The sequence below is a fragment of the Eretmochelys imbricata genome, chromosome 1 (genome assembly GCF_965152235.1).
Source record: "Eretmochelys imbricata isolate rEreImb1 chromosome 1, rEreImb1.hap1, whole genome shotgun sequence".
Classification (NCBI taxonomy): Eukaryota; Metazoa; Chordata; order Testudines; family Cheloniidae; genus Eretmochelys; species Eretmochelys imbricata.
Genome location: NC_135572.1, coordinates 339,251,329 through 339,265,631, shown reverse-complemented (window position 1 = coordinate 339,265,631; position 14,303 = coordinate 339,251,329).

Below are 14,303 nucleotides of genomic sequence, written 5' to 3'. Positions count from 1 at the left end.
TGATTCCCCATCGACCCTTCCCCCTTTTTAGTACTGGGAGATAGAAAACCAAAACACCCCCACTGAATGTTAGTAAGGGGGCAACAGTCCCCTTACAAATGTATAGACGAAGGGCAGGACTTAAGGGCAAATCCTCAAAAGATCTATAGGTACCTAACTCCCACTGAATTGGGCCTTAGCTGCCTGACTGATAAGGTGGAGGCAGGCACTTTCTCTGCTTCCCGTTCTCAGCCATGAACCCTCTGCCAGAGTTAGGCACCTAATCCAGGTCAGCCCTTTCTCACAAAAAAAATAGAGAGACTCATCTTATTATAGCCAATAACCTAGTGGTTAGGGCACTCACCTAGATGTGGGAGAGCTGACTTGAGCTCCCAGCTCCAAACCAGGTAGCATGGGGATTCAAATCTGGGTCTCCCACATTCCTGGTGAGTGCTGGGGACACACTCTCTTTTCTTGAAAAGAAAAGGAGTACTTGTGGCACCTTAGAGACTAACCAATTTATTTGAGCATGAGCTTTCGTGAGCTACAGCGCACTTCATCATGAAGTGAGCTGTAGCTCACGAAAGCTCATGCTCAAATAAATTGGTTAGTCTCTAAGGTGCCACAAGTACTCCTTTTCTTTTTGCGAAGACAGACTAACACGGCTGTTACTCTGAAACCTCTCTTTTCTTGCCCGTTGCTGCATTTGAGTGGGTTAAGCATGTTCAGAGCATGCCTCATGGATCAGGCCCCACTGGCAAGGTAGGCAGCAGAACACCCAGTTTTAGAATCCCACTGAGTGTTCGCCCTGAGTAAGGGCTCCGGGAAGATTGTTAACTGTGGGGCAGCATCAGGATTTAGGCAGTTATACGCATGCCCACCAGCAGAAACTTAGGCTCCTACAGGGTTAGGTGGCAGCTGCGCAGTGGTTTTGAGAAAGTCTGAGATGCCTAAATGTTACACGTAGGCACCTATAGATGCAGTTGGGTAATTAAGTACCTTTGTCAATTTGGCCCTATGAGATTTAGAATCCCAAGTCTCATTTTCAAGCACTTAGAAGCCTCCAAAGTCACTTATGAAAATGGAACTGAGGCTCCTAAGTCACTTAGTTGTTTTTGAAAAGTTAGCTCAAGGCCCTTATGATGACATTTCTTCTCACCTTTTGCAAAATTTAATGTCATCCCAGATTAAGTTCACTCCACTCTCCCATTCCAAACTACTTTATTTAATGCTCTTTGACGGAACAATAAATGGTGAGGATAGATTCTGTGCATTCAGTGTATCTGTACACTGTTCCATGTTTTGGATAACAATTTATGTACAAGGTTGAAGAGAAAAATCATCCCTAGGGCTACTTAAGTTATTAGTTGAAAAGATCTTTAATGATTCAAGTGAAGTCTGAAATTTGTTTGGAGGAGAAACCAGAGTGATTCACTGTCTGAGTCATGGAGCCCCCCACGCAGCCCCCATCCTCCTAATATGCTCTTTGTCTTTTGAAAATTAATGACAGAAAGGAACTAGCTATTTGGCTGCTCCCCCTCAATCCCTCCCTTTATGTTAACATAGTCAATAAGATTTTTAGCTGCTCTTGGGAAGTCTGAGATGCAGATGTATTAGTGAGCTGTGTTTGAAAGAGTCATTCTGCAGCTGCAATTTATATCGCTAGAAACACATGCAACTAACCTGGGGCTAGTTTATACCCTTATTTGGGCAAGCAGAGGCTTAAATTCTGGCATTTCCTAACTGCTGAGTGCTTGACTTTGCAATCTTAATGTTTTTAATGTAGGTTGTGCATATAGATACCTTTTCCACAAGGCCTAAGGGGAAAATTCCCATCTCTCAGATAAACTTTAAGGGCTTTACTTACATTGGATAGTAGCTTACTTCTAAGAGGGGTCCCAGTGATTTCAGTGCTATCCAATGTGAATAAGGGAGGCAAATTGTGGTCCTAAGTAACAGGAGTGTGTGTGTAGAGGGGAGAGAGAGAGAGAGAGAGAGAGTAAAGGAGGATGAAATTATTTTTTTCCTGAAACCAAAGCTTTAAATTACTATGTATTTAATGTTTCTAGTTACATGGAGAGTCCCTTTCCTAACATCTTGATCCAAAGCCCATGGAAATCAATGAGAGCTCCTATGGATTTTGGATCAGGCCCCTAATCTGCAAATATGGCTGACAAACAAACCAAATCAAACCTGTATCCAACTAAATAGTCACTAGGGTGACCAGATGTCCCGATTTTATAGGGACAGTCCCGATCTGGGGGGGTTTTTCTTATATAGCCACCTATTACCTCCCACCCCGTCCTGATTTTTTACACTTGCTCTCTGGTCACCCTAATAGTCACAGTATCTGTCTTTTCTAATTTCCAGGAGCTTTTTAAACCATCTGTTAAATCTACACTCAGTTGTTTTTTTTTTTTTTTACAGGCGACATATAAATGAAGCAACAGAACCTGAAAGCTAACACACTGTACTTATGAGTATTGGATATTGAACCAATATGAACCTGGCTCTTGAAGTGAACAATTTTACTGCTCTTTCAATATATGCAGGTAGGTTTAACTACAACATAGGATAGGTGAATCATTTACCATATGCCCCAGGGGTTCAACTGTACTTGCAAAAAAAATTTACACCAGGCCAGACCATGAGCTGGAGTAAATGGCTGTAGTGCCACTCAGATCAATGTAGCTATGCTGATTTACAACAGCTAAGGGTCTGGCCCAATTGTTTTCATTTTCTCAAGTTTTTGTGACCCACCTACATTAAATTTTGAATAAATTACTAATCTTAGTTATGAATCTGTAGAAATCTCAAAGATGTTTAGTAACAGAATTTACAACCGTGTAACTCCACTTAGCTCAATGGAGTTGCACCTAGTTATATCAAGTCTGAATTTAGTCCTGTCTGAACTACTTGTGTAATGCCAACAGACCCCGGTCGTCAATGGGCAGGATCGAACTGAGGACCTCTGGAGCTTAATGCTTGAGCCTCTACTACATAAGCTAAAAGCCAACTGGCTGTTAGCCAAGGCTGTAAAGCAAACTCACTTAACTCTCTCTCTTTAAGTGGTCTCGGTGCCACTAGATAGAACAGAACACCACACCCAGGAGGTGTGTGGGTTACACTTGCACCCCCAACCCTTCAAACAGGGCCAGTAGCAGCTAGATGACTACTTCCTTCCATTGGAGCTGCAATGGCAGGGAGCTAGAGGAGAAGAGGATCAGGGGACCTTAGGGCCAGTGCCTTGACCTAGTGTCCGTATACAGGTATCAAGGGTGCTGTGGGAACTGGGGGCAAAGCCAGTACTGCTGTCCCCAACCATCCAGTGGAAGATCTGGGGAAAACTCAGAGGGAAATCTAGTGGAGTTTTCCTTTTTCAAAGGACCCATGACAGGGGACATTCATCTCTCATGAGCACCTCCTGTGGGTTGGGTGAGAATTTACACTCTCTTGCTCTGCTTCTGGCACCCCGTGATTGTTAACCTCATTGGGTGGGTCTTCAGTGGCCCAGCCCCATTGTCAATACAGAAAAACCCCTGCTGGGGTAAAAGGTCCAGCAGGGCCTATCACTGTGCCCTGTTTGGTATCTACAGCCCTGTCTTTGGGCTCAGTTCTCAGCCCCTTCTGGGTTACCTTTAAGTCCATCCCTGCCCTCATATGGAGCAGTGCTCCCAGAGTTTTCTCCTTGGAGACTCTTTTGCCTTCTTTTCACCCCAGCTCACCAGCCAAGTTACTCCTTCAAGCTCAGTCCCCTTCCCAGGGTAAAAAACCTCTGCAAATGATTGGTCCTCTGCAGGGTGTTCAGCCCCATCTTAGAGCCCTTTAAATTCCAACCCTCTGCTTGGGCTTCTACATGAAACTTGTCCCTTTTCGGGGTTTTGACCACTCTGCCAGTGGCCAGACCTGGGCCCTCCCACTACTCTGCATCACAGCCCAGGGACCCTACAAATAGCAGCCCCATGCTGCTTCCTTTAACTCCATTGCTGCTGCTATTACCTAGGCCACTTCCCACACAGTCCCTTCCTCTTCACCCTTACCTCACGGTTCTCTCTCTATTCCCTGCCTGCACACAGTTTCTCCTAGGCCTCCTTGCCTGGAGAATTTCATAACCTTACACTTCTTCCTCATGCTTCTTGTCCTAGCCATCAACTGACCTACTCAGCCCCTGCAGTTCCTTTTAACTGAGCCTGATTCACTCTGATTGGCTGTTTCCCTGCAGCCTTTCTAGGCAGGACTGGAGGACCCACTTTGACTGCTCCTTTTCCTGGAATGGGGTGTGGCAGGATGGCAAGGCTTCCAGCATGATGCCTCAAAGCACCTGGTACACCCTGTCCCAGAACCAAACCATGGCTTTTTTCTTTTAGTGGAGGGGTGCAAACTGGGCCACTATCATTATAAATTAGCAATATAGAAGATATTTTCATAGAAATAATTAATAAGCCATTAATATACACATAGTAATATACACATAATTGGCCCCACAGTATGCCAACATTTTTATGGCTGACTTAGAACAACGCTTCCTCAGCACTCGTCCCCTAATGCCCCTACTCTACTTGCACTATATTGATGACATCTTCATCATCTGGACCCATGGAAAAGAAGCCCTTGAGGAATTCCACCATGATTTCAACAATTTCCATCCAACCATCAATCTCAGCCTGGACCAGTCCACACAAGAGTTCCACTTCCTGGACACGATGGTGCTAATAAGCCATGGTCACATAAACACCACCCTATACCGGAAACCTACTGACCGCTATTGCTACCTACATGCCTCCAGCTTTCATCCAGACCACACCACACAATCCATTGTCTACAGCCGAGCTCTAAGATACCACCGCATTTGCTCCAACCCCTCAGACAGAGACAAACACCTACAAGATCTCTTATCAAGCATTCTTACAACTTACAATACCCATCTGCTGAAGTGAAGAAACAGATCGACAGAGCCAGAAGAGTACCCAGAAGTCACCTACTACAGGACAGGCCCAACAAAGAAAATAACAGAATGCCACTAGCCATCATCTTCAGCCCCCAACTAAAACCTCTCCAACGCATCATCGAGGATCTACAACCTATCCTGAAGGACAACCCATCACTATCACAGATCTTGGGAGACAGGCCAGTCCTTGGTTACAGACAGCCCCCCAACCTGAAACAAATACTCACCAGCAACCACATACCACACAACAGAACCACTAACCCAGGAATCTATCCTTGCAACAAAACCCGTTGCCAACTGTGTCCACATATCTATTCAGGGGACACCATCATAGGGCCTAATCACATCAGCCACACTATCAGAGGCTCGTTCACCTGCAGATCTACCAATGTGATATATGCCATCATGTGCCAGCAATGCCCCTCTGCCATGTACATTGGTCAAACTGGACAGTCTCTACGTAAAAGAATAAATGGACAGAAATCAGACGTCAAGAATTATAATATTCAAAAACCAGTTGGAGAACACTTCAATCTCTTTGATCACTTGACTACAGACCTAAAAGTGGCAATTCTTCAACAAAAATCTTCAAAAACAGACTCCAACGAGAGACTGCTGAATTGGAATTAATTTGCAAACTGGATACAATTAACTTAGGCTTGAATAGAGACTGGGAGTGGATGTGTCATTACACAAAGTAAAACTATTTCCCCATGTTTATTCCCCCTCCTACCCCCCGCCCCCCGCACTGTTTCTCAGACGTTCTTGTCAACTGCTGGAAATGGCCCACCTTGATTATCACTACAAAAGGTTTTTCCTCCCCCACCGCTCTCCTGCTGGTAATAGCTCACCGTAAGTGATCACGCTCCTTACAGTGTATATGGTAACACCCATTGTTTCATGTTCTCTGTGTATATAAATCTCCGCACTGTATTTTCCACTGAATGCATCCGATGAAGTGAGCTGTAGCTCAAATAAATTTGTTAGTCTCTAAGGTGCCACAAGTACTCCTTTTCTTATAGCAAGGTATTAAGTTATAAATTAGTTGTATTAACGTTACCTGGAAGTACATAAAATCAACTGATTTATCACATTAAATTCAGCTTTTATATTAAATTGATCACCTGTATTTCACACAGTAACTATATAAAAAAATCACCATAATTTTGCTCTAGTCTTTGGTAAGGGTTCCTAATTCCCTTTCTGTATTTTACAAGTGGTTTCTAAGGCCCCAGCTGATCTCTTATTTACCATGATTCCAGTGAATCTGAATGGGACTCCACCTGCTGGTACAGAACTAAGCTGAGCGTATGATACTGTTGTTGCTGGTAGTAGAAATCCATACAGTGTTATTGGCGATTCAGCAGAATTCAACATTGACTCAAATCAGGGTTGGATTTGCTTTCCCTTTGATGGTTTAAATACATTCCTGATTGGCACCTTTACTGCACGGTTAGATTTTGGGTTTGTGTTGCTCTTGTGTTTTGGGCAACCAAAATGTTTTCCATATTGCAAAAACCTCAGTCTCAACACAACAAGTGAAAAGGGTTCTTAGCCCACACCATGACACCCATGCACTAATACACCAGGATGGAAGAGGATCAATGAGGGGAGGGGCTGCTCTCCATGTTCACACAAGCCCCTACACCTTCCACATTCTACCCCCACAATATATTAATACTTGCCTCTATGGAAATCAACTGTATTTTACCATTAGTGAAGAACTGCTTGAAAATTCTCTTAACTTCATGTACAGGGACAGAGACATTAAAACAAATGAACTGGGAGAGTTCTAACTAACCAATGGCTAGAAACTGGGAGCATAATTCTCATGTGTGCTTTTGAAAAAATCTCCCTCTAATTTATAAAGTTCACTTTGGGCTGATTAATGATATTCATGCCACTACATATTTTTAAATGCAACTGGTTCTGTTCTTTAAATGAATGTTTTTGTGAATGTAACCCTGCCCAGACTTTGAGATGCTGATTTAATACTTGAGATATTTAAGGGAAAGATGTTTCAGTTCTCAAAAAGAGGGTGTACAAATTGAAGCCTTATTATCTAAAAATTTATTTTTTCCTTTTCTTTACAGACAACAAAGTTTTTAATATTGAGGCTGACCCAAAAGGTATGAGCTGATAACTGAATCAAAATTTATTGTCCACAAGGGAAGAAAGCATCTCAGAATCAATATTATTGATATCCCTGAAAAGACAGTGTGCTCTGACCCTCAGTTTTCTGAATGAAGAGGTGAGACACACTGCTTTTTTTCCCCACCATACTCTTTTCCTTAGTAGTTTATGAAGTGTAACTGCCATAAATTTCCCTACAGGAAAAAGAGCTAATTGTGGTCATATGAATGCTTGTCCCCTGGGAGCAGAACTTAAAACCAACAATTCATTTAATACAGAAATAGATTAATTTCTTAACAGGTATATTGTTAATTTAGAGCACACCAGCCTCAGCTTGTTCATACAAACACATGGATTGAGTCCACAATTTATTTTATTTATTATTATTAATTATATTACCACAGCAAACAAAGATGGTCACTGCCCCAAGCAGCTTGCAATCTAAGTAAAAAATGCCCATTTGTCAGAGTGCTGGCATGCTGGGGTTCACTCACTTTTGATTATGATAAACTACTCAGGTCACTTTTTGGGGGTGGGAGGAGGTAGATGTAACTCTAGGATGACCTACAGGCTCAGATTTGGGTTACAGTTGAGGCAAGGAGAATAGGACCTTCTGTACGTTCTTAATATACACTTTAGATGATTAAGATAAGGGCTGGATTGAGCTCGAGTAAGAACTCTTACCAACTCTTGAAAAAATGTTTGGGGTTTGTTAGAGTGATAATCAAAGCTCAGTAACCTACTAAAACAACAATCAAACTTTGTCATGTTGCCTAGATTGCTGATGATGTTAAATAAGGATATGGAAATACTCAAAGGAAGGGTTGGGTATTATTTCCAAATCACGTGGGAGGGAGCCTGCTCTCATGAGATTTTCCATTAAGAGAGGTAAAGATAATTTGGGAAGCATATCCCTCTCGAGCTGAACTTCTGAACCTTTTCAGAGTCCAACTTTATTAACTGTGAGATGACAGACAGTCATATTCTGTCCTCATCTGCATATAAGTATCCAGGCACAGAATTCAGCCTTTAGTGTTGCCTACACGGGTTCTATTTTACATCCTTAGAAAGCAAGGTTGTCTTCATTGCTGTGCAGCCATTGATGAGAGCTATCCAGAATTCCAACCCATCTACAAAGCACTGGCCACAGATGAGGCTGCAGTAAATGGTGACGGATTGACAGTACACAGGCTTAGTTTTCTCTTTGACTTATAATATGCCGCAGAAACGGACCAAAGTATTAAGCTGTAAGCAAACTATAAGGAAGGCACTTTAATCACAGAGCATTACGGGAGCAGAGAGTAAGCACGAGTTTCTAGCAAAGGTGAAATATATTTATACACATACACACACATACACATAAAAACATAAGAATGGCCATACTGGGTCAAACCAAAGGTCCATCCAGCCCAGTATCCTGTCTACTGACAGTGGCCAATGCCAGGTGCTCCAGAGGGAGTGAACTTAGGTGATGACCAAGTGATCTCTCTCCTGCCATCCATCTCCACCCTCTGACAAATAGAGGCTAGGGACACCATTCCTTACCCATCCTGGCTAATAGCCATTAATGGACTTAACCTCCATGAATTTATCCAGTTCTCTTTTAAACCCTGTTATAGTCCTAGCCTTCACAACCTCCTCAGGCAAGGAGTTCCACAGGTTGACTGTGCGCTGAGTGAAGAAGAACTTCCTTTTATTTGTTTTAAACTTGCTGCCCATTAATTTCATTTGGTGCCCCCTAGTTCTTATATGATGGGAACAAGTAAATAATTGTTCCTTATTCACTTTCTCCCCATCACTCATGATTTTATATACCTCTGTCATATCCCCCTTAGTCTTCTCTTTTCCAAGCTGAAAAATCCTAGCCTCTTTAATCTCTCCTCATATGGGACAAAAAGAAAAGGAGTACTTGTGGCACCTTAGAGACTAACCAATTTATTTTAGCATGAGCTTTCGTGAGCTACAGCTCACTTCATCTGATGAAGTGAGCTGTAGCTCACGAAAGCTCATGCTAAAATAAATTGGTTAGTCTCTAAGGTGCCACAAGTACTCCTTTTCTTTTTGCGAATACAGACTAACACGGCTGTTACTCTGAAACCTGTCATATGGGACAGGTTCCAAACCACTAATCATTTTAGTTGCCCTTTTTTCAACCTTTTCTATTGCCAGTATATCTTTTTTGAGATGAGGGGATCACATGTGTACGCAGTATTCAAGATGTGGGCATACCATGGATTTATATAAGGGCAATAAGATATTCTCCGTCTTATTCTCTATCCCTTTTTAATGATTCCTAACAACCCATTTGCTTTTTTGACTGTCGCTGTACATTGCGTGGACGTCTTCAGAGAACTATCCACGATGACTCCAAGATCTTTCTCCTGATTAGTTGTAGCTAAATTAGCCCCCATCATATTATATGTATAGTTGGTGTTATTTTTTCCAGTGTGCATTACTTTACATTTATCCCCATTAAATTTCATTTGCCATTTTGTTGCCCAATCACTTAGTTTTGTGAGATCTTTTTGAAGTTCTTCACAGTCTGCTTTGGTCTTAACTATCTTGAGCAGTTTAGTATCGTCTACAAACTTTGCCACCTCACTGTTTATCCCTTTCTCCAGATCATCTACGAATAGGTTGAATAGGATAGGTCCTAGGACTGACCCTTGGGGAACACCACTAGTTACCCCTCTCCATTCTGAAAATTTACCATTTATTCCTACCCTTTGTTCCCTGTCTTTTAACCAGTTCTCAATCCATGAAAAGAACTTCCCTCTTATCCCACGACAACTTAATTTAAGTAAGAGCCTTTGGTGAGGGACCTTGTCAAAGGCTTTCTGGAAATCTAAGTACACTATGTCCACTGGATCCCCCTTGTCCACGTGTTTGCTGACCCCCTCAAACAACTCTAATAGATTAGTAAAACCACTAACCCAGGAACCTATCCTTGCAACAAAGCCCGTTGCCAACTGTGCCCACATATCTATTCAGGGGACACCATCACAGGGCCTAATAACATCAGCCACACTATCAGAGGCTCATTCACCTGCACATCTACCAGTGTGATATATGCCATCATGTGCAAGCAATGCCCCTCTGCCATGTATATTGGTCAAACTGGACAGTCTCTACATAAAAGAATAAATGGACACAAATCAGATGTCAAGAATTATAACATTCATAAACCAGTCAGAGAACACTTCAGTCTCTCTGGTCACACAATTACAGACATGAAAGTTGCGATATTACAACAGAAAAACTTCAAAACCAGACTCCACAAGAAACTGCTGAATTGGAATTCATTCGCAAATTGGATACAATTAACTTAGGCTTGAATAGAGACTGGGAGTGGCTAAGTCATTATGCAAGGTAACCTATTTCCCCTTGTTTTTTCCTACCCCATTCCTCAGACGTTCTTGTTAAACCCTGGATTTATGCTGGAAATGGCCCACCTTGATTATCATACACATTGTAAGGAGAGTGATCACTTTAGATAAGCTATTACCAGCAGGAGAGTAGGGTGAGGGGAGAGAAAACCTTTTGAAGTGATAAACACCCATTTTTTTCATGGTCTGTGTGTATAAAAATATCCTTACTGCATTTTCCACTTTTATGCATCCAATGAAGTGAGCTGTAACTCACGAAAGCTTATGCTCAAGTAAATTGGTTAGTCTCTAAGGTGCCACCAGTACTCCTCTTCTTTTTACAGAAACCATGTTGACTTTTGCACAACAATTAATGTTCTTCTATTTGTCTGACAGTTTTATTCTTTACTATTGTTTCAACTAATTTGCCCGGTACTGACGTTAGAGTAAGCAGTCTGTAATTGCCAGAACCACCTCTAGAGCCCTTCTTTAATATTGGCGCTACATTAGCTATCTTCCAGTCATTGGGTACAGTAGCTGATTTAAAGGACTGGTTACAAACCATAGTTAATAGTTTTGAATTTCATATTTGAGTTCTTTCAGAACTCTTGGGTGAATGCCATCTGGTTCCGGTGACTTGTTACTGTTAAGTTTCTCAATTAATTCCAAAACCTCCTCTAGTGACACTTCAATCTGTGACAATTCCTCAGATTTGTCACCTACAAAAGATGGCTCAGGTTTGGGAATCTCCCTAACATCCTCAGCTGTGAAGACTGAAGCAAAGAATTCATTTAGTTTCTCCGCGATGACTTTATTGTTTTTAAGTGCTCCTTTTGTATCTCAATCATCCAGGGGCCCCATTGGTTGTTTAGCAGGCTTCCTGTTTCTGATGTACTTAAAAAACATTTTCTTATTACCTTTTGAGTTTTTGGCTAGCTGTTCTTCAAACTCCTTTTTGGCTTTTCTTATTACATTTTTACATTTAATTTGGCAGTGTTTATGCTCCTTTCTATTTACCTCACTAGGATTTGACTTCCTCTTTTTAAAAGATGCCTTTTTATTTCTCACTGCTTCTTTTACATGGTTGTTAAGCCATGGTGGCTCTCTTTTAGTTCTTTTACTGTGTTTTTTTAATTTGGGGTATACATTTAAGTTGAGCCTCTATTATGGTGTCTTTGAAAAGTGTCCATGCAGCTTGCAGGGATTTCACTCTAGTCACTGTACCTTTTAATTTCTGTTTTAACTAACCTCCTCGTTTTTGCATAGTTCCCCTTTCTGAAATTAAATGCCACAGTGTTGGGCTGTTGAGGTGTTCTTCCCACCACAGGAATGTTAAATATTATTATATTATGGTCACTATTTCTAAGTGGTCCTGTTATATTTACCTCTTGGACCAGATTCTGCGCGCCACTCAGGACTAGATAGAGAGTTGCCTCTCCCCTTGTGGGTTCCTGTACCACTGGCTCCAAGAAGCAGTCATTTAAAGTATCGAGAAATTTTGTCTCTGCATTTCGTCCTAAGGTGACATGTACCCAGTCAATATGGGGATAATTGAAATCCCCACTATTATTGAGATTTTTATTTTGATAGCCTCTCTAATCTCCCTTAGCATTTCATCGTCACTATCACTGTCCTGATCAAGTGGTCGATAATAGATCCCTACTGTTATAGTCGTATTAGAGCATGGAATTACTATCCATAGAAATTCTATGGAACATGTGTATGTGTAGGACTATCTAGATGCCTTGAGAGATCCGCAACCTTTGCTCCAGGCAGGCAAGTCACCATACTGTTCTCCTGGTCATCACAAACCCAGCTATCTATGTTTCTAATGATCGAATCTCCCATTACTAACACCTGCCTTTTCCTAATGACTGGAGTTCCCTCCCCAGGAGAGGTAACCTCAGTGCGAGAGGATACCCCAACATCATTTGGGAGGAGGGTCCCAACTATGGGAAGGTTTCCCTCTGTTCCCGTTGACTGCTCTCCTTTGGCCCTTTCATCCTCCCTAACAGCGCAGAGACTGTCTGACCGGAGGTGGGACAAATCTACAGTGTCCTGGAAAGCCTCATCAACATACCTCTCTGACTCCTTTAGCTCCTCCAGTTCCACCATCCTGGCCTCCAAAGCCCGTACACGGTCTCTGAGGACCAGGGGCTCCTTGCACCGAATGCACACATATGCCACCCGCCCACAGGGCAGGTAATAATACATGCAACATTAAGTACACTAAACAGGATAGCCCCCACTCTGCTGCTCGGCTTCTGCCTGCATTCTCTCCTACAGCTACCTAGGTTAATGATAGGGTTTTTGTTTAAATCAAGAAGTTTTGATTATAGTTTAGTTTTAAGGTTTTAAAGAATGGCAAGTGTACCTCCCCCCCCTTTCCAAACTCCCTCTCAAAACTCCCTGTTAGAGGTCCCTGGTCATAAACCTCCCTGGTCGCTTGCTCACTGCTTTATAAAGCCCTGGCCTTCTTGATAGCTCCGCCTCCTGACTCTCAGCCAATGAACAGGGGCTTCTAGATTTCAAACCTTGTTTAGAAGCTCACAGCTTCCAACTGCCAGCCACAGCACATGGTCCTTCAAACAAACAAACAAACATACAGACAAACATAGGCTCAGCGCACAGCAAGTAACCCCCAAACACAAACACACACTACAGACAGCCACTTACCCCGAGGGTCCCGTATTTGCTCTTCCTTCACCTGGAGAACTCCCTCTCAAAACTCCCTGTGTACACACACACACACACGCAGGGACATGTGTTGGTAGAGACCTACTTTCTCTTCTACAGTGGCAATATCATAGACGACTACAATGAGTGCATTACATTTCTTGGGAGTGCAGTTTGAGGGGTAGGTAGGTGAGAGAGAGAACTGCATAGAGGATTGAAAACTTTTGTGACTTCTTTATCCAGGCTCTGTTTCAATAGGTTGCAGTGTTTAGCTTCATTACCCCCAGGATTGGAAAACGTCACACCTATGCCAAATGCGTCCAAAAAAAGAACACAATGTTTAAAATGCTTTTAGTTTTTGACACTCTTGCTCCTGGCACAATATGGTATTCCTACCATAATATATTCTTGAAAAAGTTCAAGCAGCATTTGGGAATGTTTCCATTTGAAACAGTAAATCAAATCAACAAAGCTGAGTAGATCTTTTTAGGAATACAATACTGTACAGTAAAATATGGCATTCCTGAAAACAGATATAGCAATCCACATTCTTCCTTACGGCCATGAGTAAGAGTTCAGCTACTTTCATCCCTTTGATTGTTGGACACTAGTGCAAATGATGTCTTCACTGTCTGTTTGGTTTCCTTATTCATGACTACTGAAGGTGGGATCTTTCTCAGGCTTTGTCTGCACTAGCAATTGAAAGACAAAACTTTTGTCTTTCAGAGGTGGTAAACACCTCCCCTCCCTGAAAGACAAACATTTTGCTGCAACAGGTGCCAGTGCTCTCCCGCCCACAGTGCAAATGGCGCTCATTGGGGGTGGAAGCTTTTTTGTCTGCAGGAAAACCGACAAACAGCAGCTACACTGCACGACTTTTAGCAGCATGGCTGTGGCGACACAGCCATGTCGCTAAAAGCTGTGTAGTGTAGACAAAGCCTCAGTGTGAATCCAGCAACTGGTATTGTTAAGACTTTGATGCAGGGTATCATGTAATGAAACAGCCAGTGACTTATTTAGAGACAAATCTGCAGGTCCAGTTGAGGTGTGTTCGGTGCAGGACCTGATGGGACGGATAAGAGCAGGGGAAAAGCTGGCTGTGATATTTATGCTGACTGATAATAGCTTCCAAAAAACACATTACACCTGCCTAGGACTGCTAGAATGTAGCAGCTCTCTGGCCATCCCCCTGTCTCTGATCA